Source organism: Rhinolophus sinicus, chromosome 1, assembly GCF_057876585.1.
Source record: "Rhinolophus sinicus isolate RSI-liver-muscle chromosome 1, RSI-T2T, whole genome shotgun sequence".
NCBI lineage: Eukaryota > Metazoa > Chordata > Mammalia > Chiroptera > Rhinolophidae > Rhinolophus > Rhinolophus sinicus.
This window is the reverse complement of record NC_142501.1, coordinates 6,242,687-6,268,114: the sequence shown is the minus strand read 5'-3', so window position 1 is coordinate 6,268,114 and position 25,428 is coordinate 6,242,687. Positions and strand designations below refer to the sequence as shown.

At 57.1% G+C, this 25,428-nt stretch overlaps 1 protein-coding gene across 4 annotated transcripts in view; it reads right to left on the bottom strand.

Moving 5' to 3' along the window:
• The window catches only part of SHISAL1 (shisa like 1), a 127,407-nt gene that overhangs the window by 46,827 nt on the left and 55,152 nt on the right, over positions 1 to 25,428 (bottom strand). Inside the window, exon 1 of one of the 4 annotated variants that reach the window (XM_074326525.2) lies at positions 24,560 to 25,017. The exons of 2 other annotated variants lie outside the window; for them this stretch is intronic. The gene's annotated coding sequence lies outside the window, so the exon portion shown is untranslated. Of the gene's footprint in view, positions 1 to 23,793; positions 23,816 to 24,559; positions 25,018 to 25,428 lie in introns of those variants that run through there. One more of the 4 variants, XM_088796015.1, reaches the window with a different exon arrangement.

Genomic DNA, 25,428 nt, shown 5'->3' with positions numbered 1-25,428 from the left:
CTGAAGCCAGAGAGGCCTCAGGGCCTGTTGTGAGGTTACCCTCACTTGTGGGGGTTTGGGTCTTACACGCCGCAGGTACAACCACCTGGGAGCCCCAGTCACATCTGAAGGAAGATGCTCCAGCAGCTTCGGGTGTAGGTGAGCACCCCCCGCCCCAGGCCTGGCTTGTGGGTGCTGTAGCCTCGGGGGCTGCTGCCCGGGCTCTGGCTTTCGCCTATCACATGTACTGGAGCTTTTCGCCGTGTTGTTTCAGGTCATCCCCCATCAGCCTGGCAAGGTAGATCATCTTGTAAAGAAGAAAACTGAGGCTCAGAGATGCCAAGTGACTTGCCCAAGGTCATACAGCCACTTAATGGCTCAGACAGGAAGCCAACCCAGCTGCCAAACTCATTCTCTCTCCCGGCACAGTAGGAGTTTTCAGGGCCCCCCAGGAGCCCCCAGGAAGCCACAGACAGATTGTATTCATCATCCAGGTTCTATTTCTTGGAAAATTGGTAAACTGCCCACAATGGTAGCTCATGGCCAACAATAAAATTCAAATAACTGTAAGAACATTCTGGATGAGTGGGACTGTCCTGAGCTCTGACCGTGTCCACAGTGACGAGTCAGGCACGACTCTCTGCGGTCCACTCCCCGGGTCAGCTGGGGACTGCTGTTCCCAGATTTGAGGATTATTTTTAAACACCGAATTTGGCGAGGCTGGAGAGGAGAGGAAGGAGGGCATGTGAAGAGAAACAGAGCTGGAGAAGATGAATTAAACCCCAGCAGGAACAACAACAGATCTGTTTTTGGTCAGCCAGGCTAGGCAGGGGAGGACAGGGCTGGGCGAGGAAGGGATGGGGGGCAGGGTCTCGGTGCTGTGCACGAGCGGGGTGCCACGGACACCCCAGGCCTGGTGACCCCTGGCCTAAAGCCTGAAGATTCTGCATCCTCTCTCTCGGCATCTGGCCCACCCCTTCTCAACCGGGCGTGGCCAAGCACATCACCTCTTGCCTGGACCAAGCCAAGGATGGCACAGCCGGAAAGTTGGGCCACACCGTGCGGGGCCAAGTCCTGACCCTACCTTTTGTAACCACACCCCATGTGACCTAGGACAAATCTCCTCAGTGTCCTTGGTCCTAGAATGGGAATAAAAACAGTATCTAATTCCTAGGATCCTGTGACCATTGAGTGAAGTGATGCATCAAAGCATTTGCAACAGGACTGGTGCTCACTGGTTCTCAAAAAGTGCCCATGGTGAGTGCTTCTGGCTGCTACTTGTCTCTGCCTCAGCTCCTAGGTGGCCCCCAGGGCCAGCTGTCTGGGGTGCCCACCTGACCACCCGTCTGCCTCCTCAGGAGTCTTGGCAGCTCCAGGCCCACGCCCACTCCTGAGGCACGTGTGGTCCTGGCCCTTGCTGCCGTCTCCTACTCTCTCTGCTCCTCTGGGATCCTTCTCTCCGCCGGACCTTTGCACATGCCGTTCCCCATGCTTAGAACACCCTTCCCTCTGCTGCTTGGGCATTCTTATTATCATTAGTACTAATGTGAGTACATGACTTGGTAATTAGACAAGGGCAGGGCCTTTGGGGCCTCACCTGTGGGCGGCAGGTGCCCAATAGATGGGTCCTGGGGACACAGCAGCTAACGGCTTTTGAGCGCCCGCCCTGGACTGGGGTGTGTGCCGAGCAGAGTTCCCACACTTCTCCCCGCAGCCCAGGCTGCACTATCGCCTCTCCAGGGTGCAGGTGGAGGTGAGGGGCAGAGCCAGGATTCACACCCCGTGCTCTGCCCCTGTGCCCTGTCCACGCAGACTGACGAGCGTGCTCACACCCCAGGCAGCACACATGCGCACACACGTGTGAGCACGCACCGTTTAACCTCCGGCGAGTTCCCAGTTCCCAGGGCCTGTCCTGGGCAGTGCATACCTAATCCTGAGCCTAAACTTCAGTTTCCAGGACAACGTCCACTTGGAGGTAGTGGAATCGCCCCCTGAAACGTGAAGTCCAGGAATAAACAATTCAGGAGTCGCAACACCTGCGTGAAGCAAGACCAGGCATATCCTCCTGACCACACCTGCCCGCAGGACGGAGTGGCGGCTGCAGGGAGGTGGCCGGAGCATACCCACAGAGGATCGATACCGGCCAGAGAGCAACACGGTCACCCGCAGCTGGGGCTCTGGGCTGCATGACCAGATGTGATGGCCACCGTGACCCGAGCTCATGCTGGTGCCCAGCCCTGCATCAGCCCCTTACCCACATCCTCTCATTTACCTCACGCACGCCTCTGGGGTCCTGTGTCGCCCCCATCTGGATGGCCTGCACCCCTCTCCGTGCAGACCTGCAAGACAGAGGCTGGCCCCCTCCTGACTCATCCATTCCCTCCTCCCCAGTCAAGCACCAGGCAGGTCCCTGAACCTCTCTTGTCCCCTCCCACCCATCCCCACCTGGAAGCCGGAGAGCTGGCTTTCCAAATGCAAATCCATCACAGCAGCCCCTGGATAAAACCCTCCAAGGGCTGCCCACAGAATCGGCCTGGCCGCTCAGGCCACACTGCCCATCCTCCAGCCCCTTCCCGATGCCCCTTCCATCCCCTGTGCTCTGCCTTGCCTTCACCTGGCAGATTCAGACACATCTGCAGGAGCCTGTGCCCCCCCCCAGAAGCCCTCCCTGACCCCTGCATGCTCTTGGGGGACCTGCCTTGTGTGCTCCCCCCGCCCCCATCTCCTCTGAACACAGTTGCACTCTTGGTGCAGTGGCTCTCTGGGCAGTGCCTGTCTCTTCCACTGAACTGTAAGCGGGACAAGGGCTGGGATCAGGACCAGCGACACCATTTGCAGGGTCCAGGGCAAAACGAAAAACACAGAGCCCTTTATTCAAAAGTTACCAAGCACCTTTAGACGGCGACAGCAGTGCATGGAACCAAGCGCAGGCCGTTCTGAGTGTGGGTCCTGCGTGACTGCACGGACCACACACCGTGAAGCTGGCCCCACTGAGACCACTGTGGTTTTGCTCACCACTGTACGTGGCATCGGGGGGAGGGCACATCATAGGCACTTTGTAAACACTTGCTGGATGGGTGAATGAATGCAACTCTATTTTTTCAGGTAATAAACCGCAGCTCAGAGAGCCTAAGTGGTTTTCCCAGAACTGGAAGGTGACAAGGCTGTGATTTGAACTCAGATCTGTCAGACTCCAAACAGGAGCCCACAGTGGGTGCCGGGGGTGACAGCACAGGCTTTGGAGTCAGTTCCCTGGCCTGGGATCCAAGCTCTGCCACTTACTAGCTAGGTATTCAGGGCAAGTTACTTCACTGGCCTCAGTTTCCTTATCTGTAAAATGGGAAGCAGAACCCCACCTTGGTGGGGTACTGAAGATAGAAAGAACCAGGAGTGATAGCAGGGCCCCATAAATGGCTCTCTGCAGTTGCTCACTGCAGTTCCCAAAGCCAGTGGTTTAGGTTCCTGAGAGGTTTCTGTGTGTCCCTTAGCAAATGAAAGTTCTTGAACACCATTCCTTTCACACTGTCCTTGTGCCTTTAGTTGGCACTGGTTTCCTTCCGCCTACCTGCTCGTTAACTGCTTCCCTACTTGGTACAAGCTCCTTGGGGAGGGTGACTCTATGCCTCTATATATCCCCGCCATGCTTTGTACACAGTAGGTGCTGAATAAATGTTTGCTGCCCACAGAGTAGGAACTCCATCAACACTCGCTGGCCTGGACGCCGGGTGCACTTTGTTGCAAACGGCAAACTTTCAGACCCAGGCAGAGGCCTTGGTGAAACTCCCACTGAGACAAGGTCCCAGCTTTACTGCCACCGCCAGGGGTGACCTCGGGCTCCAGCCTCGTGGTAAAGCAGTCACTTTAGCCAATACACCCCACCTCCAGGGCTCCAGCAGGATGACTCAGCACCCTGCATCTGCAGCCCCGGCCCCCACTGTCCCCATGTCAGGCGCGCATGCTAACCCTTGCTCCATGGGGCTTTTCTTGGGTCAGCGCAGGAAGGAGAAGCGTGCTCTGCAGACTGCAGTGTGGGGTGTCGGCACAGGTGTTATAATCGGGACGGTGTGCCGGTTGCCAGCAATTGTATCCCTAATAGAGCCTTCTCGGCAACACCCTCCGCCTGCCCCCAGCACCAGCTGGTCTCTGGATTCAAGTTCTAACCTTAGCTTGTTTCCACAAGGCTTATCCTTGAACCCTCACCTTGGGCCAGTTCTGCCCTCACCAAGTCCTCTGCATACAGACTTTCTCGAATGTCTGAGGTAGGCACTACCATTCTCCCCATTTCACAGGTGAGGAAACTGAGGCCCAGGGAGGGGAGAGAACAGCCCGAGGGCACACAGCTGAGAGACTGCTGGAAATCCCCATGCTGCTGAGGCCCCCATGGATGCTCTGCTCTCACCTTGGGGCCCCACCAGGCCACTGGGCAAGGGGCTCCCACATCCAGCCTGCTTCCTCCCCATTTAAGGGAGGACTCAGCTGAGAGCATTGCGGGCCCCCTGCAACTCAGCAACCCTAGGCCTCTGTTCTGAATTATTTGGCTGCACCATGGAGATAAAACAACCCTGGAAATCCCAGCGGCATTTTTCTCCCACTGGAGAAACACAAAAACACCACATGAAGAATGGATCACTTAAAATGTCAGTAGGAAGAGGAAAGACAGACACACAAAACGCCTGTCAGAGGGCGCCCTGGATTTCTCTTCAGACTCCCAGGCTTTGATTTCAGCCTCCTTCTGTTGAGGAGGCCCTGGCCCAGGAACCCTCCTTCATGGGGGTGAACAGAGGACAATGCCAAGCCTCAGTTTCCCATCCATAAATGGGGATAACACACCCACCTTGAAGGGATGCTGGGAGGGGCCGAGGTAATGAAGGCACCATTCATTCATTCATGCCACACTGAGTGTCAAGCAGGGCAGTCACTGGACTGAATGACTCATCCCACCCCCAGGAAGCCAACCAAATGCCCTCAGGCCTTTGCTTGGGGCCTCCCATCCCATTGGAAGGCCCGCACCGGATCTGGGTGGGGTGCCCCTGAGGAAGCTGAGATCTGACAGGTAAGCAGGCCTTCTCCAGACCAGGCGAGGGTGGGTCTGGGGTGATGGAACGCTGCAGGGAGCCCAGCATGTGCAAAGGCCAAGAGGTGGGACGGAGCTGGGGAGGAGGCCAGTGCAATGGAAGCTGGGAGGGGAGGGAGAGGAAGGGAGATGAGGCCAGAGCTGCACGCAGGGCCCAGGGGGGCACACCTGGCACACGGCAGGTGCTGATGGGCCACTGCAGGGCCCACCCCACAATTCATGAGGACCACCATAAGCTAGGGTCACGGCTCTCTCAGTGAGGAAGGGGCAGGGAAGCAGAGCAAAGGACGAGGAATGTGAAATGGGGGGGATGAGCCATTTGAGCACCTACTGTGTGCCAGGCACTTCTGTGCAGTCTTGGGCCTGCATGTGATGGCGGACGGGAGAGAAGGGAGAAGGAAGGTGCTGGCCCAGCTCAGGCGGCGGCCAGCCATGGGTCTGTCCACCCTGTCCTCTGCCTGGTCAGCTGCTGTGCACATAAGAAGAGGAAGTCAGTAATCCTAGGAGCTGGGTAGGAGGAAAGACAGGGAAGTATGCTGTGTCCAAAGCAGCAGTCACCCAGGCAGGTGGGCAGGGCAGGCAGACGGCTGAGCTGGGAAAGAACTAAGGGAGACTGTCGGCGGAGGGTGGGTGGGGTAGGGGAGCTAGAGTGGGTCTGGGTTGGACCCTCACGCTCCTCCCCCCACTCCCTCCGTCTTCCCTCCTTAATAGGCCATGAAGCATGGAGCTTGTTCCAAGCATTTGACTCTCTTCCCGCCTACCCTCTGTGGTAGGCTCTTGACATGAGGCCACTGAGGCACAGAGATGCTCAGTAACTTGCCCAAGGTCACACAGCCGGTAGGCGGTAGAGCAGGGACTTGAGCAGGTGGTGTGGTGCCAGCATCTGTGTGCCCCTCACGGGCTCCCAGAGGCTCTGCCCAGAGCCTGCTCTCCCCGCTCTGGCATCGCCTTTACTGGGGCCCTCACAGTCTTCTGTCACTGAGGGTCGCTCTGTATCTCTGTCTGGCTCCTCCCTGAGGCTGGACACTTGTCCAGGGCAGCGACCCTGGCTTGTGGCCAAGCGTAGCAAGGCTTTGCTCCTGTAGGATGGTGTGCAGATCTGGACACCTCCGTGGGCCATCCTTATCTGCTCAGCTCTGGGATTCAGAGGCCGGAAACCCCGTCCCTCCAAGGCTGCTGGCCTTTCTCTCCTACACTATCAAGCCTAAGCCCCAATAAAAGGAGGGTGACTTGGGCAGGCCTTGTATAGGCAAAGGAGCGTTTTCCAACACGGCGGTCTGCCTGTACTTAAAGGAACTCGGCGTGTCCCTCTGGGGCAGGGAGGGGGTTGGGGAGCTGGCAAGAGCCGGGGCCTCCTAGGGCTGCCATCTGGTGACCGTTCGGCTCCATTCTTACCACCGTCTGTGTCTTCACAGCACCCCATCCAGAGTCCCATTTTACAGGTGAGCAAACTGAGGACATTCCCTGTGAGATCTCACAGCCAGTATGAAGCAGCTGAGTGGGGTTCCGGGGCCGCTCCTCGGCTAATGCTTCCATAGTGTGTGATTCCCTCCCTGGGCCCTTAGGCCCTGCTAATCAAATATGGGTCAGTGACATCACTGCTCGCTCCCCACCTCGGTGCCAGGCTCTGCCTCGGTGAGGTACATACATAAGTGCATTCAGTCCCCACATCAGCCCTCTGAGGAAGGAAACTGAGGCACAGAGAGCCCAAGAGGGAGGGGTGGTGGGCAGCGTCTGCGTGACTATGAGGCTGGGTGGACCCTACTGACTGTCACCACCTCTCAGGCCCCTTCCAGCCCATCCCCCCCAGAAGCAGTGATCCTCTCCTAGGGAGGAGGGCGGCCCATTCCGGCTGCTGTTGGAAGCACATGTGTGGCTTCCACAACTATCTGAACACTGCCAGGGGCCCAGTGGGCTCTACGGCCACACCTCCTGTTTCCTAGGCACCCGCCCCCAGCCCATTGCCATCTCCAACACCCAGGCCTCTGTGCGTCGTGGTCACTCTGTCATGCTCTTACCTGGCATTTCTGTCATGGGCAGTGCCACGGGTGGCATTTAAAGCCAGGCCACAAAGGAGCCAGCTCCCTCTCCCTATCTCCCATCACTGAAAACCTGCCTGTCCTGAGCTGGGCGAGAAAGAGACATCCTTTCTTGTTCCTTAAAGACGCAAGTGCTCTGCTCATGGCAGACGGAGCGCCGAGTTGACTGGCCTGGGTGCCCCTTATCTAGCCATGGTCCAAGTGGACAGTGATAGCCCAGAGTGGTTGGTGCCATGATGGGGAAACCAGGGAGCTGTGGGGGCCCAGGAGAAGTGCCTGACCCGGTTTGAGGGTGTGTGTGTGTGGGGGGGTGTTCATTTAATCCTCACAATTAGGAAGAGGTGTGATTTCTCCTCAATTCACAGAGAGGAAACTGAGGCACAGAGCGTGTCAGTAACTTCTCCTGGGTCGGCCAGCTAGTTTGTGGTGGAGCTGGCTCTCAACTGAATCCAGGGGGTCTGGCAGTAGACTCCTGAAGGATGAGTAAGAGTGGGTGGGTGTTCCCCACAGAGAGACCAAGACACACTAAGTCAGGGTGACGGTGGGGGTTCATTTGGTGCCATAAGCATGGGGCCCAGTTTCATGAAGCTCTTACCAAGGTAACGGGGTGTCCCCTCCTGCCTCTGGCCTACACAGAACCAGAAGGAAGGGCTCTGAGCTTGTGGCCTGAACACTTGGGCTGGAGTCCCGGCTCTGCCACTTTTCAGCTATTTGGCCCCCGTCAAGCCCCTTCACCTCTCTGAGCCTGGGCTGCCTCACGGTTTTTTAACTACTGTTCAAAGCGAGCGTCCTGTGCAACAGCCCCCAAGCACCTATGCCATGTAACAGTGCAGCTGTACCTTTACTTCTGTGGTGACCGATGCAGTAGGGGTTCGTTTGTTCACCTTTGACAAAAGCTGGCATCACCACACACACCAGCCTGCCTGGTGGGCCGGGGTGAAGGGCACTGGAGGGGGTTCGACCCTACAGCAAGCTCAGGGACGCCAGGGGGTTAACGTCAGGACAGACTCATGCACAGGGTGGATGCTCGGTGACTGTGTGACACATGGTGCCACCACCCTCCTGGGCTCAGCAAAGGCCATGCTGGTCTGTGGGCACCAGGTACGAGAATGTTCTCAGCAGCACAGCTCATAAGACGAAAACCCCAGAGACAACCCAAACGGATAGATGGGAAAATGTGTCTGCAACACTCTATAGCGGCCGCAAGGAACCACAGCCACACCAGGCAGGAGGGGACATTGTAGCAGCATGGGGCTGAGGGAGGAATCGAAGTCACCAGCTCACACTCGGCCTGATCCACTTAATAAGGCTAAAAAGAGCTGGTGAAACGTGTACTTTTGAAGAATGCATGCAGCTGTGACACAGAGGGGCATGGGGGTCATGGTGGTGGGTCCTGCAGAGATGGGGGTGGGGGGCACACAGGGCACTCAGTCCCGCTCTCACAGTGAGTGGTGGTTCAAGGTTTATCCCTGACGTTGGGGTTGTCTGATTCCAGTAAGGGATCCACATGGATTCCCAGCCTCTGCCTGGAGAGCCCAGACCCCTATCCCTTTGCCCTGTGCCTCAGTTTCCTCATCTGTAAATTGGGGATGCCCGGTCATGAAACATCCTCCTGTAACAGTGATTTGACCTGACCAGGTGGAACCACCTGATGCAGCCCAGGCACAGAGTGCACCACCGCCTCTCACCTGCCTGGGCAGGTGACCTGGCCTCTGGGAGGCTTCGTCTCTTCCTCTGTAAATGGCTGCCCTGCCTCTCTCTGCTCCTCCGAGGTCACGGGAAGATGAGGGAGATGACCAGCGTGCTGTGCTGTGCTCCTGACCATTCACAGAGTGATGTCAAGTGACTCAGGGCCTGCAGGTCGGGTCTGCCCCTGAGGGGGGAGATGGCGACACACAGATGATGGTAACGGAATGCACCACAACTGCCAGCCACTGCAGATCCTGGCGGAGGGGAGACAGCAGCCCCACTAGGTGCCACGCGCTGTCAGCCGTGCCCTGGACACCCTGACCTCCTCAATCCTATGAGAATGTCAGGACTCTGCAACCTGCCGAGGTGTCACTATGACTAACAGCAGGACCCGTTGGGGAACCCAGATACGGAACAGACCGTGCCAGGTCACCCAGCTGGGGTGTGTTGCATCCTAGGGCATGTTATACCTGAGGCGTGTTATGTTCTGTTGTTGCACACTGGGTGTCGTGCGGGAGACCCTGCTCGCTGTGCCATTTGTCGTGCGGGGAGGCCTGCAGGGTCTCTGGCCCCGCTCCCCACATAAGAACGCAGGATATGGTGAGGCCAAAAAGGAACACCCACGGAGCCATAGGTAGGGGAGTCATACCACTACGGTCTCACTGGAGGCTGGGTTCACTGGACGTGCGACCTGCTGTCCGTTTTGTCTGCAACCCACCGACGACTCTCTTTCACTCTCCTCCGTAGCCGCAGCAGTTATATTGGCGGCTAATTGGCTAACTGGCTACAGCTGACGGCCAATCAGCCACAGCTGACGGCCATCTACTACCCGAGCCAGCACCCCTCCACGTGAGGCCGAGAGCCTGTAAACTACTTTCTGGGGCTCTGCCCCCACACTGGGCGTGTTGCACACTGGGCGTGTTGCACCCTGGGGTGTGTTGCACCCTGGGGTGAGGTAACGGGGTCAGGGTGCAGCATGTGGTGGGGAAGAGCTGCAGCTTCTTAGCTCAGGGTCTTGGAGAATCGAGGAACTTGTCAGACCCCAGTTTCCTCTTCTGTCTAATGGGGATGGCATTCAAAGTAGGACTAGATGAACGGAGACTGTCGTGAGACCTGGAGGTACTGGACCAGGGGTGCCGGGAGTGTGGTCCTCTGCCCCAGCTGGGAGCCGGTCAGACACACAGGCCCTCAGGCCCCCTTTGACCTGCTGGATTAGAACTGGGCTAGGGGGCCAGGAATCTGCATCTTTACCAGCTTTCCAGAGGATTCTGACGCACGCTCAATTCAAGAACCACTGGGTTGGGAGACTTTCTCTGTACAGGGCCAGACAGCAGATATCATCAGATTTGCAGGCCATCAGGGCTGGTCACAATGACTCAACTCTGCCGTATTAGTGAAAAGCGGCCAGAGACAACACCAAGCGCATGGCTGAGGCTGTGTTCCAGTAAAACTGTGTTAACAAAACCAGGCAGCCCCAGTTTTCGAACCCCTGTGATAGAGCCTTGACTTGCAAAGCATAGTCCACAGACGAACATCCGGGCATCTCCTGGGGTCTGGCTGGAAATGCAGGCTCCTGGGCCACCCACCTGCTGAACCAGAGACCGGGTGCCAGAGCATCCCTGAGAGCCTGCAGGTTTGAGAAGCGCTGGGCTAGGGCACGTACAGGGAGCAGGCAACGGGCAACAGGTTCTCCAGGCAGCTAATGGGCCCTGTGGTTCCTTTTGGGTCTGATAGGGGGAAGTGGGAAGCGGGGGGAGGGGGCTGCCAAGTGAGTTACAACAAACCATGGCACCAACGCTGCTAACTGGTAGCAGCTGCTTCTGCAACCAGAGACTTGTCAGCTGTGATTAAGTGAAGTTGCCTGTAGGCCAATCAACTTCAAAATTATGCAAATAGGGCTGCAGCAGAGACCACAGGGATGGAGCTGAGCCCTCTGCCCACTCCAACCCCAGCCCCAGCCTGGCACTCTAAACCCCCGAGTACTGGCCCGGAGGGCCCAGGTTCATGCGTCACCCCTGGACAAGGCTCCACTTCTGGGGGTTAATGTGCTTCCCACCTACATCCCCCGTAACTGGCACCAAGGCTGCTGAGCAGGAGGTGAGCCAGCGACTGCCCTAGAGAGCCAGGGCAGGACCGACGTGCATCTTAAAAGTGTCAGCTGCCCCTGGTTAGCCACACTGGCCCTCAGTGAGCCAGGCCTGGCTTTTCCCTGGATGTTCCATACCCAAGGTGGCAATGGCCGGACAGCAAGCGAAACAGGACGCTGCCCAAGGCGGCAGGAAGTAGCTCTCGGCCATCTTCCCCGAGTGCTTGCAAACCCTTGCTCACCCCCACCAGCCCTGCCGCGCCCAGACCTGAATAGACAATGGCCTCCTCCCACTTATCTCCACCCCTGAGGCCCCTGGGACCCCAAACTTGTTATGCTCCAAGCTGAACTTCTCAGCCATTCCCAGCCTAAGGTCCCCCATCTGGCTTTGCTTGCCTCCCTCCACTGGCCCCTCCCAAGGCTGATCTCCAAGAGAGTTGTCAACCACTGGACGGTGTGAGGGGTGGGGCCAGGAGAGAGGAAAGAACCCCTCTCAGGCAGGCCCCCTCAGACACACTTCCCAGTCTAGGAGGGTGGTAGTAGCACATCGTCTTAGCGATCCAGAGGGAAGCCCAGCCTTCAGGCCCAAGGTCACCATGTCCAGGTGTCTTCAGGTGTCTGATTAGGAGCTGGCCCTGGAGTCAGACTGAACTGCTCTGAGCCATTTCACTGGCCTCTTTTCTGCCCCACCCCTCCCAGCCTGGGGGCTCCTCCCAGCAGAGCTGGCACCAGCTAGCACTTCTCTGTCTAATCCCACTTCTGCCTGCCCGCCCCAAATTAGAGACCCATTCTGATTCTGAGTTTGCACCCTGGAAACAAAAGAATCAAAGAATCGCTAATAACCGTGTCTGCCAGTGCCCACTGAGTGGCTGGAGCCCCCTGACTACCCCTCAGTTGGGCTCTGCCGACCTCCTGGCACAGAAGGCGCTTGAGAGGGAGCAGGGAGCTAGGCACAGAGCACAGGCCCTGCCCAGCCAGGGAGGGCCACACGGTCACTCAGTCACCCGGGGCAGAGCTTTATGCTGGGGGGATGAGCCTTTACCACTTAGGTCTTCTGTGGGCTAAATGCTACTCCCTAGCCCTCCATAGTAGGCTTCCTGCTTCTCAGAAGGAAGTTAGCAGAGAAACTGCTAACTTTTATAGCATAGGTTGACATGTAGATAAACAGGATTATGGTCTCATTAGTATGCCGCTTTGGGGGATGTTGGCTCAGAATTTTCTGGGGAATCAAAGAGCCCTGTCTATGGTGAGGAAACCCAATGAGAACTGGGATAGTGCGGGAGGATTCCACGAGGATGTGGGTGCTAGGCCCGTGCCTGGCAGAGTTCCACGGCCACGGCTGGACAGAGGACCGAAAGGGCAGGCTGGCCTGGGAGAGGGGACACAGTCACCCTATGACCCTGGACACACAGCACAGCCTCTCTGGGCCTCTCCCTATAAAGTGGGGTGCTAAGCCCAGCCTCACGTGGGTGGTGTGAGGATTAAATGAGATACTATATGTGAAACCCAGGATCAGGCTAGGCGGGCAGTAGGTGGTGGGTCAACAGGGCTTCCCTTCCCTACCCGTCTCAGGGTTTGCTTAGAGCTGCCACAGTGTTCTCTTAGGTGAGCTGCACATGCCCCAAGAAGCAGTCCTCAGATGGGGATCGGAGAGGCTGCTGTTTCTCGGGGGGAGAGGGTCACATAGTTCATTCAGACTGGCACCCAGCTCTCTCGGTCCTTAGTACAGGGCACTCGCCCCGATGCCATGCTGGCCATGCCTGGCACAGTCTACACATCTCCAGCGTGGCTGAGGGCAGACGCTTAGACACTTGGGGCTGCAGGATTCTCCATGCTATGGCACTGCCTCTATTGTCAGCTGGGGGGACCTGCCCTGGACTGGGGCCCACAGGCTCCAGGCTGCAGAGGCAGAACCCAAACAGGAGTCAAACCGTACATACTCGTAACAATTGGCCTTCACACAGTGGAAACAGGAGAGAGTATTCCTTGAGTACCTGCTATGTGTCTAGCCCCAGCATAGGCATTTGACAAATATATCTCCTTTCAGTTTCAAACAAGGAGAGGCTACTGCTCCCAGTTTGTAGATGAGAAAACTAAGACTCAGAGAGATTGCGTCACCTGCCCAAGGTCACACAGCTGCTGAGCTATTGAGACTTGGGTCCAAGCAGCCTACTTTCCAAGTCCAGGTTCTTTCTGGGCCTCAGGCTCTTGGCCTTGGGCACTGGGGGAGGAAGTGGTGGTGGGGAGAGTGCTGCCACTCCCCAAAACAAACCAATGGGAATCTCCCCCTCTCCCAACAGCCAAGGAAATAGAAGAGACCATTTTTGCAATCATCTGGTCCCATTTCCCACCCTCTCCCTCATACTCAGGAGGTCCCACAGATTGAACCCTCGCTTGAACCCCTCCAAGCCACAGAACTCAAATCGCCACAGCCCCACAGGAGCCCGCTCCCTCAGGGGGACAGTTCAGACTGTGGAAAGCTGGGTGCAGGGGTGGGGGAAGCTGCACCCCTGCCCCTCTCCCCACGCTAGTCTGGCCTCACACTGAACATGCTTATTTTAAAACAATCAGCATTTGGCTCAAGTCATGAAAAACTAACTGTAGGAGTTGTGTCATGGGAAGTGGGCTGGACCGCGCCTGGGAGGAGAGGGGTTGTGGGAGTGGGAGGCCCTTAAATGTCTCAGACCTACTCCTGGCCCCAGAAACAGATGGGGTGGGGGACATCCAGGTCTTGGGGTGGCAGATCTGGTCCCCTGCCCACCTCCACCACTAAAAGACATGTGACCGTGATCAGGTCACTTCATTCAAAGCTTCAGTTTCCTTCCTGCCCGCCTCCCTCCCTTACTTTCTTCCTTCCATCCATCATTCAGGCAGGAAAGTTTTACTGAGCACCTACTATGTGCCAGTCCCATCCCTAGGCCCTGAGGACACAGGACCGAACTAAGTAGACATACCATCCTTAGCATGGAGATGCCTTGGTCTGGAGAAAGGGGGGCTCTCCGTGCCTCTCACCCACTGTGTGCACAGGAGGGACCCCCCTCAGGGTGCCTACCTTGGTCCACATCTGAGGCCCCTGCAGACTGTTGGCACCTCTAGGCTGGAGCCAGGGCTGATGCCCCACTGGGCATGGAGGAGGGCAAGGGTGGGGGAATGAGTGGGTCAGGGCAGTGGTGGAGGGGGCAGTGAGGAGGTAAGAGACCCCGGCCATGGCCTCGGACAGTCCACAAATAAATTCCAGCTCAACCCTCTTCCCAACTGCAAGGGAGAGAAAATAGCTTTCACACTACATTTTCTGATTTTTTTCTTCACTGCTTCTAAATCGATTCAGAACAGATTGTCCAATTGTTTGAATTTCAGGAGAAAAGTCTCCTAATCTTTTCCTAGTCCTGCCCAGAATTCTGCCAGGCCCCGGCTCTCTTCAGGTGACCCTGCCCATTGTCCAGGCTCCGGCTGGCCATCTGGGCTGCCCCGGGCTAGCCTGCTGGCCTGGGGACCTGCAGGAGATGCACAGGGGTCATGGGGGTGCAGGGTCTGCACTCCAGGTCGCACTCATGCCCAGGATCCACTGGAAACATCTCGTCCCTGAAAGGGAAGGCTTTGCTGTCCTAGGAAGGACCGAACTCGCTGGGCACTGTGAGCAGTGGGGCCACATGGGAACCTGGCAGCTCGGGTGGGACCGGAGGCTGCAACCTGCCTTCCTCTCCCGTCAGGAAAGTACTCTGGGAGCTGGGCTGAGTCACACAATACAAACAACCAGGAAGGACTGTCATTAAACCCATTGACCACAGCAGCAGGGCAAACAGGCATCATCTCAGGCACCTACAGGATTGACAGGTTGGGGCTGCCTGGGGAGGCGGGGGCTGGGCTAGGGTACATCCTGACTCCTGTGCTGTGATTGATTAGCTATGTCTGCTCTAGACACAGCCATGGCTGGTGGTGGTACTTATGCCACATATGTGCCATCCTGAGTCTACATATAAAGGCAAAATTCCTTAACTTCCCCAAGTCCTCGGAGATCAGACCAAGGGTGACTTCTACCGACTCAACCACTCAGCTTTGCACAAATGCCACAGGACAGCCACGCTGGAGTACCGGAAGTTTCCCAAACTCCTTCTCTGGGCTCCATGTGCATTGTTCCCTCTGCCTCAGTGTCCCCCACCCCTGCCCCTTGCTCATCAACCAGGTCAATGCATCCTCCACCTCCTTAGGTGCCACCTCCTCTGGGAAGGCCTCCTTGATGCTCCACCCTGAGGCAGAATTGCTCCCCGTCTTGTTATGACCCCCACTTACACAGTCCCTCACTCCAAGGGCAGAAAAGGCAACTGTGCCCAGTCTTCCTACAGACTGTGAGCTTGCCAAGGCAAGCCTTTGGTGCAATCTCAGGAGTAAAGAATCACGCAACATGTACCTAGGCAAACCCAGGTGCGTAAGTGGAACCCAGACTCTGGATGTTCAAGACCCCACCACCTCTGGGCCCAAACAATGACTCTGGGGCAATCCCAGTGCAGCTCCTCACCTGCTCCTCCCAGGCCCCACCCCTTCCCGGCGGCTTCCTACACCCAGTCTTTTCCCCTCATATAGAAGGAATTCAAATGTCAGTGACACTTGAATGGAAATGTGTGGAGGGCTCCCTCCCTCCTGGAACACTTTATCTCAGTGACCCTTGCCCAGACATGGTCTTGCTGTGGACCCCATTTTACAGATGAGGAAACTGAGGCAGAGTAGAGAGAGGGGCTGGGCGAGGCCACTCTGTGGTGAGGGGGGGAGCACAGGACATGGTGGCTTCACGCCCCCATGCCAACGTCCATCCTGACCACCCAGTGTATTCCGCCTCCCCCAGTGGAAAGATCTCAATCCTGGTTTTGCCATTTGCCACAGGGAAGTTACATGCCTTCTCTGAGCCTCGGGAGGAATGAAAACCTGTCCTTGTTCACGGAGTGTTCCGAGGGTTAAAGCAGGTGTGTTTGCAAACACCCAGGACAGGGCTTCGCGAGGACAAAGGATCTCCCCAGAGGGTCAGGGCTCGCAGGGGCCTCAGGCGGAACGCCCCTGTCCCTGGGGCTGCTCCGGGGCTCTCAGCAGGCCTACCTCTGCCACTGGTGGATGGTGCCCTCTTCCCCGCCCTTCCCTGACCCTGTGCCTCGGGCCTCCCCTGGAGGCAGTCAGACAGCCCACAGGCTTGCCTACTGCACACCACCTCCTGCTCCAAAACCTCCTGTGCCAACTGTCACTCACCACATGGAGCCCGAACACCTCCTCTGATTTTCAGTGTACAGCAGCCCCCCCCTTATCCATGGCAGATACATTCCAAACCCCCCGTGGATGTCTGAAACCTCACATAGTACCGAACCCTGTATATACGATGTTTTCCCCATACATACATATTTTTAATAAAGTTTAATTTATACATTAGGCACAGTCGCAGATTAACAACAATAACAAATAATGAGCTAGAACAATTATAACAAAAAGTAAGGGTGACTTGAACACAAGCCCTGTGATACCACGACGTCGGTCTGATCACCGAGACGGCTGCTAAGTGACCAACAGGCAGGAAACACCACAGTGTGGAGACGCGGGATAAAGGGGAGATGCACGTCCTAGGCAGAACGGCACGGACGGGACGGGATTTCATCATGCTACTCAGAACGGTGCACAATTTAAAACTGAAAAATTGTTTACTTCTGGAATTTTCCTTGTAATATTTTTGAACTATGGTTGACCATGGGTAACAGATTCCCCAGAAAGCAAAATTACAGATAAGGGGGACTACTGTACCTTTACACATTACAAACTATACTCACATGTGTTATCTTCGCATGTCACCACGGCCCCCAAAGCAAGGCAAACAATCTCCCCGTATTACGGAGGAGGAACCAGTGGCTCAGTGCACAGGGTCTTCCCTGCGCTAAAGAAGAGGAAGCCGCAACTCAGCTCTGTCCAGCTCCAGAACCAAACTGTCTGGGACACCAAAGGGCATGAGCCCCTTGGCTCGTTGGCTGACGATGGGCCACCATCCCCGGGCTCCTGAAATGGGGACATCAAATGTTCCTGGAGAGAAGCGATCACATCTGGCTACAAGACTCATTCCACCTCACTGCCCGTGGCCCGCAAAGGGAGCCTCCGCCCCAGTCCTTCAGCCCCTTCCTCAACTGCCCTGATCTTAGTCTTGTGACGTTTCTTGGCAGGCATCATTCATTCATTCCTTCATTCACTCCCTCACTCATCCATCCATCCACCTATCTGACTATCCATCAGTCTGTCCGTCCATCCATCCATCCACGCATCCATCCATCCACCCATATATCCATCCATCCCTCCCTCCCTCCCTCCCTTCACAGATATGTTCAAAGACACCTGGGCTAGGTGTTGGCTACAAAGCTAAACCAGCAATGAAGCGGTCTCCACCCTCTGAGGACAGAGAGAAGTTCCACTGCTTCTGTGTCTCCTGGGTGTTTGTTATTCAATGTAGGGGTGGTGATAATAGTTACCAGTGATATTTACTTACTATGCGCCAGTCTCTGCACCAAGCATGTTCCTTGAATCAATTAATTCTTGCAAGACACCTGTGAGGTGGGTGCTAGCCCCATTTTTATAAAGAAACTGAGGCTCAGAGAGGTAATGTAACTTGCCCAAGGTCACACAGCTATAAGGGGTGGAGACTGGGATTCAAACCCTGACATCCCTCCGGAGCTCAGGGGTAATAAATAACGGTTATCACTATAATTGACTCAGGAGCCGGAAATGTTACAATCCTTACCTCTCATCCTCACCATCACCCTTGGAAGTTATTATTATTGACATTATGAACCTATTTTGGAAACGAGGACACTGAGGCTCCGAGAGTGAAATAAGCAGCCCGACATTGGCCGCAGGTAGGAGGTGGAGCTGGGGTGTGACGCCAAGCTGCTGAGCTGGAGCCGGCTCCCCTGCCGCCAGCTCTGTGGTTGCCATGGCGCTGGGCAGGCACCACCGTGGTCTAATGGCTCACTTGATTCATACCCTCATTCAATCAACAACCACTGTCACGGAATCCCCTGCTCTGGGGGCTCGGGGATAATCAGGTTTGGTTTCTGCCTGGCTGCTTCACTACAGGGCTGGAGCAATTTGAACAGAGAAACGGCAAAGTTCCTGTTAATAGTGACAAAGAGAATACAGATCGCAGAGGTGTTTGAACGCACACTATGTGCTAACTAAGCACCTTCTGCAAATTGATCTCATCTAGTTTGCACAATAACCCGTTTTGCAAATGAGGGAACTGAGGCTCAGAGGTTTTGCAGCATGCCCCGGGTCACAGAGTTAAGAACCAGCACACGGGAGGCTTGTCCCGGCTGGAGCCCTGAGCACAGTCTCCGTGACTCCAGGCTGCTCTCGGGGGACAAGCACCAGCAACCCGCCTCCAGCTTGGTGCGTTGCCCTGACGATGGGCCTCAGCTCAGAGGCTCGGCTCATTCCCCGAAGGCCTTGGGGTCCCAGGGATCAGATCTGGACAGCTATACCTAGGTGATGCCACATTCCCGACCTGCTTCCTGAAAAGTCTAAACAGCAAAGACCTTCAGAACAAGCCCAGGGGAGGAAGGACAGGCTGGAATCCCGCTGAGCTGAGCCTGAACACCACTGGCCGGGCCTCTGGGGCTCAGGGATAACGCCAGCCTTCCAGCAAACAGGCAGAGGGAGACCCCATTCCCCCACTTTCTGGATGCAGAAGCTGAGGCTCAGAGCCGGCACTCATGTCCTGAAACCCAGAAGCCCTGTATCTCAGGAGGAGGAAGTCCCTGTAGACTTTGGGATTAGTGCTTGTGGGTCTTAGACTTTTTTAGAATTTCCATAGAATGGCTTACCATACTTGTCCGCAACCCCACAGAGCCCATCTGATCCAGAAACTTGGGTTTCAGAACCCTGTCTGACTGTGACCCTGGCGACCTCTGTTCCCCTCTGGGATTTGCTCTCCTTAGAGAGACACAGAGGTCAGCCTCAGGGTTGCCTGTGGGTGCTGCAAAGGTAATGGATATGAAAGGGCTCTGTAACAAAGGAACCTGCAAGCATTCATCTGATGATGTCACTAGGAAGCCAGGCCTGTCTGAGACCCACTTCAAGACTTGCCCCAGGCTGCTCTTCTTCCTGAAATGTCCTCTGCCCCTTCTGCCTGGCACACTCCTACACCCTTCAAGACCCAAGCCAAAAGTTACCTCCTCCAGGGAGCACTCCCTGACCCTTCAGGCAGGGTGGGGCCTTGCAGATATTTAGTTTCCTTCTGTGCTCCTGCCCACAACAAACACACTACAAACCCTACGAGGGCAGGGTCCTGTTTTAATCATCTCTTGTCCCCTGGGCCCAGCACTGTGTCCGGCACAGGGCAGGTGCTCCGGAAATGCGATGAAAGCTAGATGAATTTCCTGCTACTCTGTAAATCCAGCTGCACACGGAAGATTTTTCCGACAAAGGGAAGGAGCCCGAAGTGAAAGCAAATCACCATCATTTCTGTAACCCGCTCAGGGAGTCGGGGAGGAAATGCTCATACTGGAGTGGAAGGAATTTGCCTTTATTTTTAATTTGTGCCAATATCTAAGAAAGCGGCACTTTATTTTGAGTCCATTATGAGATGAGGAGCTTTGGATCTGGCACAGGAGACAAACTTTCCCAGCCCAATTTCCCAATGCAAATCTCACAACCGTTCACAGCGCCATCTCCGCCCTCCGCTGGGCACTTCTCCGGGGCTTGCCAGGGAGGGATAATCAGATCATGTAGCTAGGTTTTAAAAGATCACGGTTTGTCTCATTTTCCAGGGAAGTGTGAACCAAAAGAATTCTTTTTCCTCCCTGGGCTCTGTTAAGAGCTTCCAGAACTTAATTCAGTGTTAAATGGGTGTAATTTGGGAAACTCGTGCATTATTTCTTAATTTCTGGAAGGCGAGTTTGCGTGCTTCTGCGGAGGTGGCTGTGCGTGCGGACAGATGGGCGCTGATGGGAGTGTACGCCCCAGGCGGGGAGGGCTGGGGGCTGGCTGGCGAGAACACGCACAGTAAACGCTCCATTCACGTCTGACAAGGGGAAATATGGGACAGGACGCATTTGCATTTCATCTCAGCTTCTGCTTTTCCACTTGGATGGCCAGGGAGGGAGATATTCTAAAGCCTTACTTCTGAAAGAAGAGGCTTGGAGGGTTTAGTGCAAATTTCATCGTCCAAGTCATGTTTGCACCCCTCCCCCACTCTAGGCAGTACCTCAGAGGCTTCTGGACAATACCCATTGGTCTGCCTCGTATTGGTGAACATCCTTGGCCATCCAGGTGCCCAGTGCACTCTGACCTTGAGCGTGTCATCAGCCCACGCTGGACTTCAGTGTCCCCATCTGTCTATGGGGGAGCAGACAAGCTTCAGGCTCCCTGCAGGCCGGTTCGTGGCACCTTCTGGACGTCTTTCCATCACAGTACAGCACACAGGCCTCAGAGATGCTGGGGTTCCTGTCTTTGCCCCCCAACTATAGGCTACGGAGAGTGGGGGCTCCCACACTGAAGACCCTACCCAGGGCCTTCCCCACCACCACCCTCGTGTCCCCTCATCGCTGAACCGGAAAACCCAGGCCAGTGAGCAAGTGCTTTTCCAGTGAGTTGGCAAAGTCAGATGCTTCCCCTGACCAGGGAAGTCAGAGAAGACCCCCCTAAAATGTTCAACCCAGTCACAACCAAGTAGAAGAGGGAGGTGCTTGTTACAAGTGGGCCAAGCTGACCTGGGGCGGGGGGGAGGGGGAGAATACAGGGCCAGGGTTGCTGAGTCAGCCATCAAGCAGAGCCTAGTCCTGGTCACAGCTAGGCAAGGAGCTCCTGGGGGCAGGTCTGAGGGGGTCTCCTTTATCTCCCCAAGGCGAGGTCACACAGGGAGAAGTGGCCAAAGAGTGTGTGTGCTGGAGGAAAAAAGAGAAGAGGAAGGGAGAGATGGGACCTCCTCCCTGCCAGGCCCTTTGCGAACCACAGCAGCAGGGTGGCACCTGATGTCCCAAGGAGAGCATGGCCCAGGGCAGGCAGGGACTCTGGTCACCCTCCTCACTTTCGCTGCCTCCAAACGTTCAGGAACCTACCTTGTAGAAGAGTGTTTAGGAAACAGGGTGCCGCTGTTCTTAGGGTGTGACTACTGTTTTAGTAACTTCTAGAAAGTACAACTGGGCTGGGAAAAGCCACTCTGGGGGAGCTGGAGAAGGGGTTCTTAGTTTATTCTATGATCAATATGAATCGTCTGTGTGACTCAGCTCAGGAAAAGCTAAAGCAACAGAGGCTGAGTTACTAGAGGCACAGCATCCCCAAGAAAGGAGGTGATACCTTTCATCTGAGTGTAAGACAGAACACGCTCTGGGTCTGTCCAGAGGAAATAAACAGGACAATGCCTAGGATGTGCGATTCAAGAAATCCTGGCCTCAGTGGCTCAGTGCACTGTGTCTAAAGAGCCACCATGATTGCCATCAGGGCCGGCAGGGCTCCAGGTGGGGTAGTGTAGTGGTAAGCAGCATGACCCTAGCTGGGTTATTTTTAACCGCTCACCGCTCTGAGCCTGTTTTCTCATCCGTACAATAGAACCAATAATCCCCAGCTTACAGGGTTGGCATGAGGATTAAATGAGATGATGGGGCGCAGTGCTTGCTCAGCACAGCGCCTGGCACGCAGTGGGCTGTCGGGCTTTCACCGTCAAGGACAGTCGTATTGCCTCGGACGTGCAACCTTGGGCCTGTGTCAGTGAAGTCATCTATTACAGATGCAAAGAAGCAGCCAGACCTCGTGTGCACTCGCTACCACCACCTCCTAGAAGCCAAGGACCTGACCCTGAGGCAGTCGGTTCCCACAGCACGGTGGGAAGGGAGGAGGGGCCGACTGAGTGTCCCAGAGTTGGAAACAAGGCTCATCTCGTCCAAACTACCCCTCCCACCCCTCTACCCACCCTAACCACGAGCTCCCACCCACCGCAGTGTAAGCGGCCACCCTCCCCTCCACCCTGCCCCACCCCTGCTATCTGAACCCTCACCTAGGCCGGGGGGTGGTGGGGTCCAGCTCCCTTGCCCTGGCCCTGCTGTCTAGTCCAGCAGCCCCACCCCTGCCACGCCCAGATCTCAGCCCCGCCCACCCACAGGTCCCTCCCCCGTATCTGCCCTTTTGCCCACAGAGGGTCTCTGCCCAGAAGGCCTCTGCCCCTCCCTTCTTCTGGCTGATTGATGCCCGCCTCTGGACCAGGCTTCCCCCTGGGAGTTCTCCTCAGGCTCCCTGGGGCAGACACTCCCTCCTTCGTCCCCTACCACCACCTTGCAGAGCTCTGACCCCACTGGCTTGTGGGGGGTCGTCTTCTCAAGAGCAGCCAAGGGCAAAGCTGATGCCTTCAGCGGCAGACATGGGGACGGAGGAGTTGGCTGAAGAAGCGGAGTGAAGGAATGGACGGATGGCTGACAGGACAGAGGCAGTGTCTCTCAGCAGTCTCCTGATCTCCCTGGGGCAGACTTCACTCCCACTCCCTTTCTGTCACTCACAAAGGTCTGAGCAGCACTGGCCCTGCCCCCACCCTCCAGTCCAGCGGTCCTGATAAGCTCCAGGCTTGGTAGCCCAGGAGAGCAGGGGTGGGACACACATTCACACACACACACCACACACACATACACATATTCACATGCACACACACACACCACACGCACATTCACAACCACAGTCACACACGCCACACATGGCTCCAAGCCAAACTGCTTCCCTTCACCTTCCCAGGAAGACAGGCCAATGCCTCCCAGATGCCCTAGAAAGAGCCAGGAATTCAGTGTGACAGTGACATTAACGAAACGGGCAACCCTCCCACCTGGGGCTCTCAGCCTGAGCTGTGAGGGGCAGTGCCACCTGGCTGCAGTGAACTTTCTGTCCACCTCTTGCTCCACACTCCAGGCCCAGCCAGGACAGGACAGCGAACAGCCTCTGTGGAGAGATGGATTGCTTGCAGGGAGGTGTCCTGCCCTGAGCAGTCACAGTTGGGGGGTCAGGGCCCCCAATTCTGGGCAACCCTGACCAAAGTGGGGATTGTCCTGGGCTGACACTAAGACTCGAGGGTTATTCTGATTCTGGTTTTGAATAACATTTCCCACCAAACCCCACAGCCTGCTCATAGGCGAAAAGTCACAGTGTTCCTGCCGTGTTCAGACCCACTGACTGGGGAGGGAACAAGGGGTCGTGTTGGAACTCCCCATAGCCTGCGTCTGAACGAAGCCCAACTTGCTGGCTGCACAGTATTTCAGTCATAGCTCAGAGTGAGCGTCTCAGGATACCAGTGACTGAGGAAACCTTAGGCATGCTGGGGTCCAGGCCCTCAGTCTATAGACGAGGAAACTGAGGCCCTGAGAAGGGCAGGCAGCTGCCTGGGGTCACACAGCCAGCAGCCAACAGTCAGACCTGCCAAGGTTTCCGCAGCAACCTTCTGAGGGGGGAACAGCTCCCACCATACTTCACAGATGGGGAAACAGAGGCTCAGAGCGGACAAGTATCTTGCTCAAGGTCACACAGCCAGGGCAGAGAGGGCTGGAGGCCCCCTGCTGTGATTCCTGGTGCAGGGCACTGGCTGCTCTTCCCATTCCGTCTGGGATTCCTTGGGCAGGAGCCATCACTAAGCCAAGGGATCAGAGAGGCCGAGAGAGGCAGGGCAGACACAGAGGCTTACAGACACAGACTCCCACGGCAGATTATATAACTCCCCTCCCCGCCCCACCGCCCCCGGGGACGCTGCCCAGCAACCGCACCTCTAACCGACCCATGTCCTGCCGACCCAGCCGGGCCCACCAGCGGGCACTGACTCTCCAAGACAGTTGGAGGCGCCAGGACGCGTTGGCTTTTTCCCCTCCTTTCTTGTTTCCTCTGGCTGAGTAACAAATACTAATACTAATAATGATAATAATAATTAGAATAAATATAACCTGAAGACGCTTGGGGTCTCGTTGCCATGGCAACCGCTGTCGCTAACAAGCTTCCGAGGCCGCGGGGTTACCCGGCCCCAGGCGCGAGATCAATATTGATTCGGCCCCGCGAGGCAGCGGTGGCTCAGCTGGGGCCACGCGGCGGGCGGGGAGCGAGAGGCAAGCATTTGGAGGGGCCTTCTTGTTCTCCCGCGCCACCCAGCTGGGACCCCCCCTGGAACCAGCCGGATCCCCAGTGTGTGGCTCCCGAGCCCTGCCGGACGCGCACGGGCTCCCGGCTCGCTGCGCTACCGGACTCTGTCCTCGGAAGCCGGTCCCGCCTCGGACACGGATTCGGGCCCCAGCCGCGTCCAGGCACGATTAGCCCGGGATTGCTCCTCCGACCCGGGCCCGGTCTTCTCCAGGGTTCAGTGACCCCGACCTCGGTGAACCCTGGCGCGGAACTCCAAGTGCCAGGGCACCGGCTGCCCGACAAGGCTCCTGCCCCCAGATTCTTCTCCTGGGCGTCCTCCGCCCCTTTCCAAAGCACCCGGGACCCCCCCAATGCACCGAACCCGCTTCTCTCAGTGCGCGCACCCCTCGCGCCCCGGGCGCCCGCACCCCTTCTCTGGAATCTAGGCGCCGAAGACCCCGCCCCCATTCGCCGGGACCCTCCTCCTCCAGGAGCTCCGCCCCCCCAGCCCCTTTTCCCAAAGCTCAGGGACCCCGGCCCGGCGCGCCCCTCCCCCGCGCGGCCCTTGCCTGGCCAGCCCCGGGCGCCACTCACCTTGTGCCCGCCGCCCGCTCGCTCCTCGCACCGCCACTGGGAGCCGCGACCGCGGGGCTGGGCCGCTGCCGCAACAGTTGTCCCGACTCCGGGGGTTGCGGGGACTCGGGGTCTCCAGGCCGGCCCCGGGAAGATGCCCGCTTCTAGGCGCGCGGGGCGCGGCGCGGCGCTCGGGCTCGGGCTGGGGCCGGGGCTCCGGCTGGTGGTCCGGCCGCCGGCCGCATGCCTCTCCGCTCTCCCGCGGCTACTGGGCGGCCCGCGCTGTCCGCCCGCCCGCCGGCCCTGCGCCCCGCGCCGCGCCCGGCGCCGCCGCGCTCATGCTCGCCGGGCCCCGCGCTCGCCGCCGCCACTTCACTCTTTGCCGCTCGCCGCTCTCTCGCGCCCTCTCTGCTGCCCCCTCTCCAGCTCGCGGCTCCCAGCCGGCCGGCCCCGCCGCCGCGCCGAGCTCCCCCTCTCTCCTACGCCCGCGGCGGCTCGCGCGCTCTCTCGCTCTCTCTCTCTCTCTCTTTCTCTCTCTCCCCCCCCCCTTCTAATTTTTTCTTTCGCAATCTTTCTTCCCCTCGCGCGCGTTCGCTCCCTCTTTGTACTTCTTTTAATTTGCTTCTTTAGCAACCCCTTCCTTCCTTCCTCCTGTTGTGCATTCTTTCTTCTCAGCATCTTTTTTCCTTCCTTCCTCCTTCCGTTTCTCCCTTCCTTTCTCCTTCCCTTCTTTCTTTCGCTCCTCCTGTCCCCCCATCCAGCCCCACCACACACTCACCTGCTTCCCTCCGGTTGCTGCCCAGCCCCTGCCCTTAGGGAACACAGCCCCCCCTGCCAGGTGGTGCTGCCACGGGAGGGCCCACCCCGCAGTAAGCCTCCTCGTGTTGCTT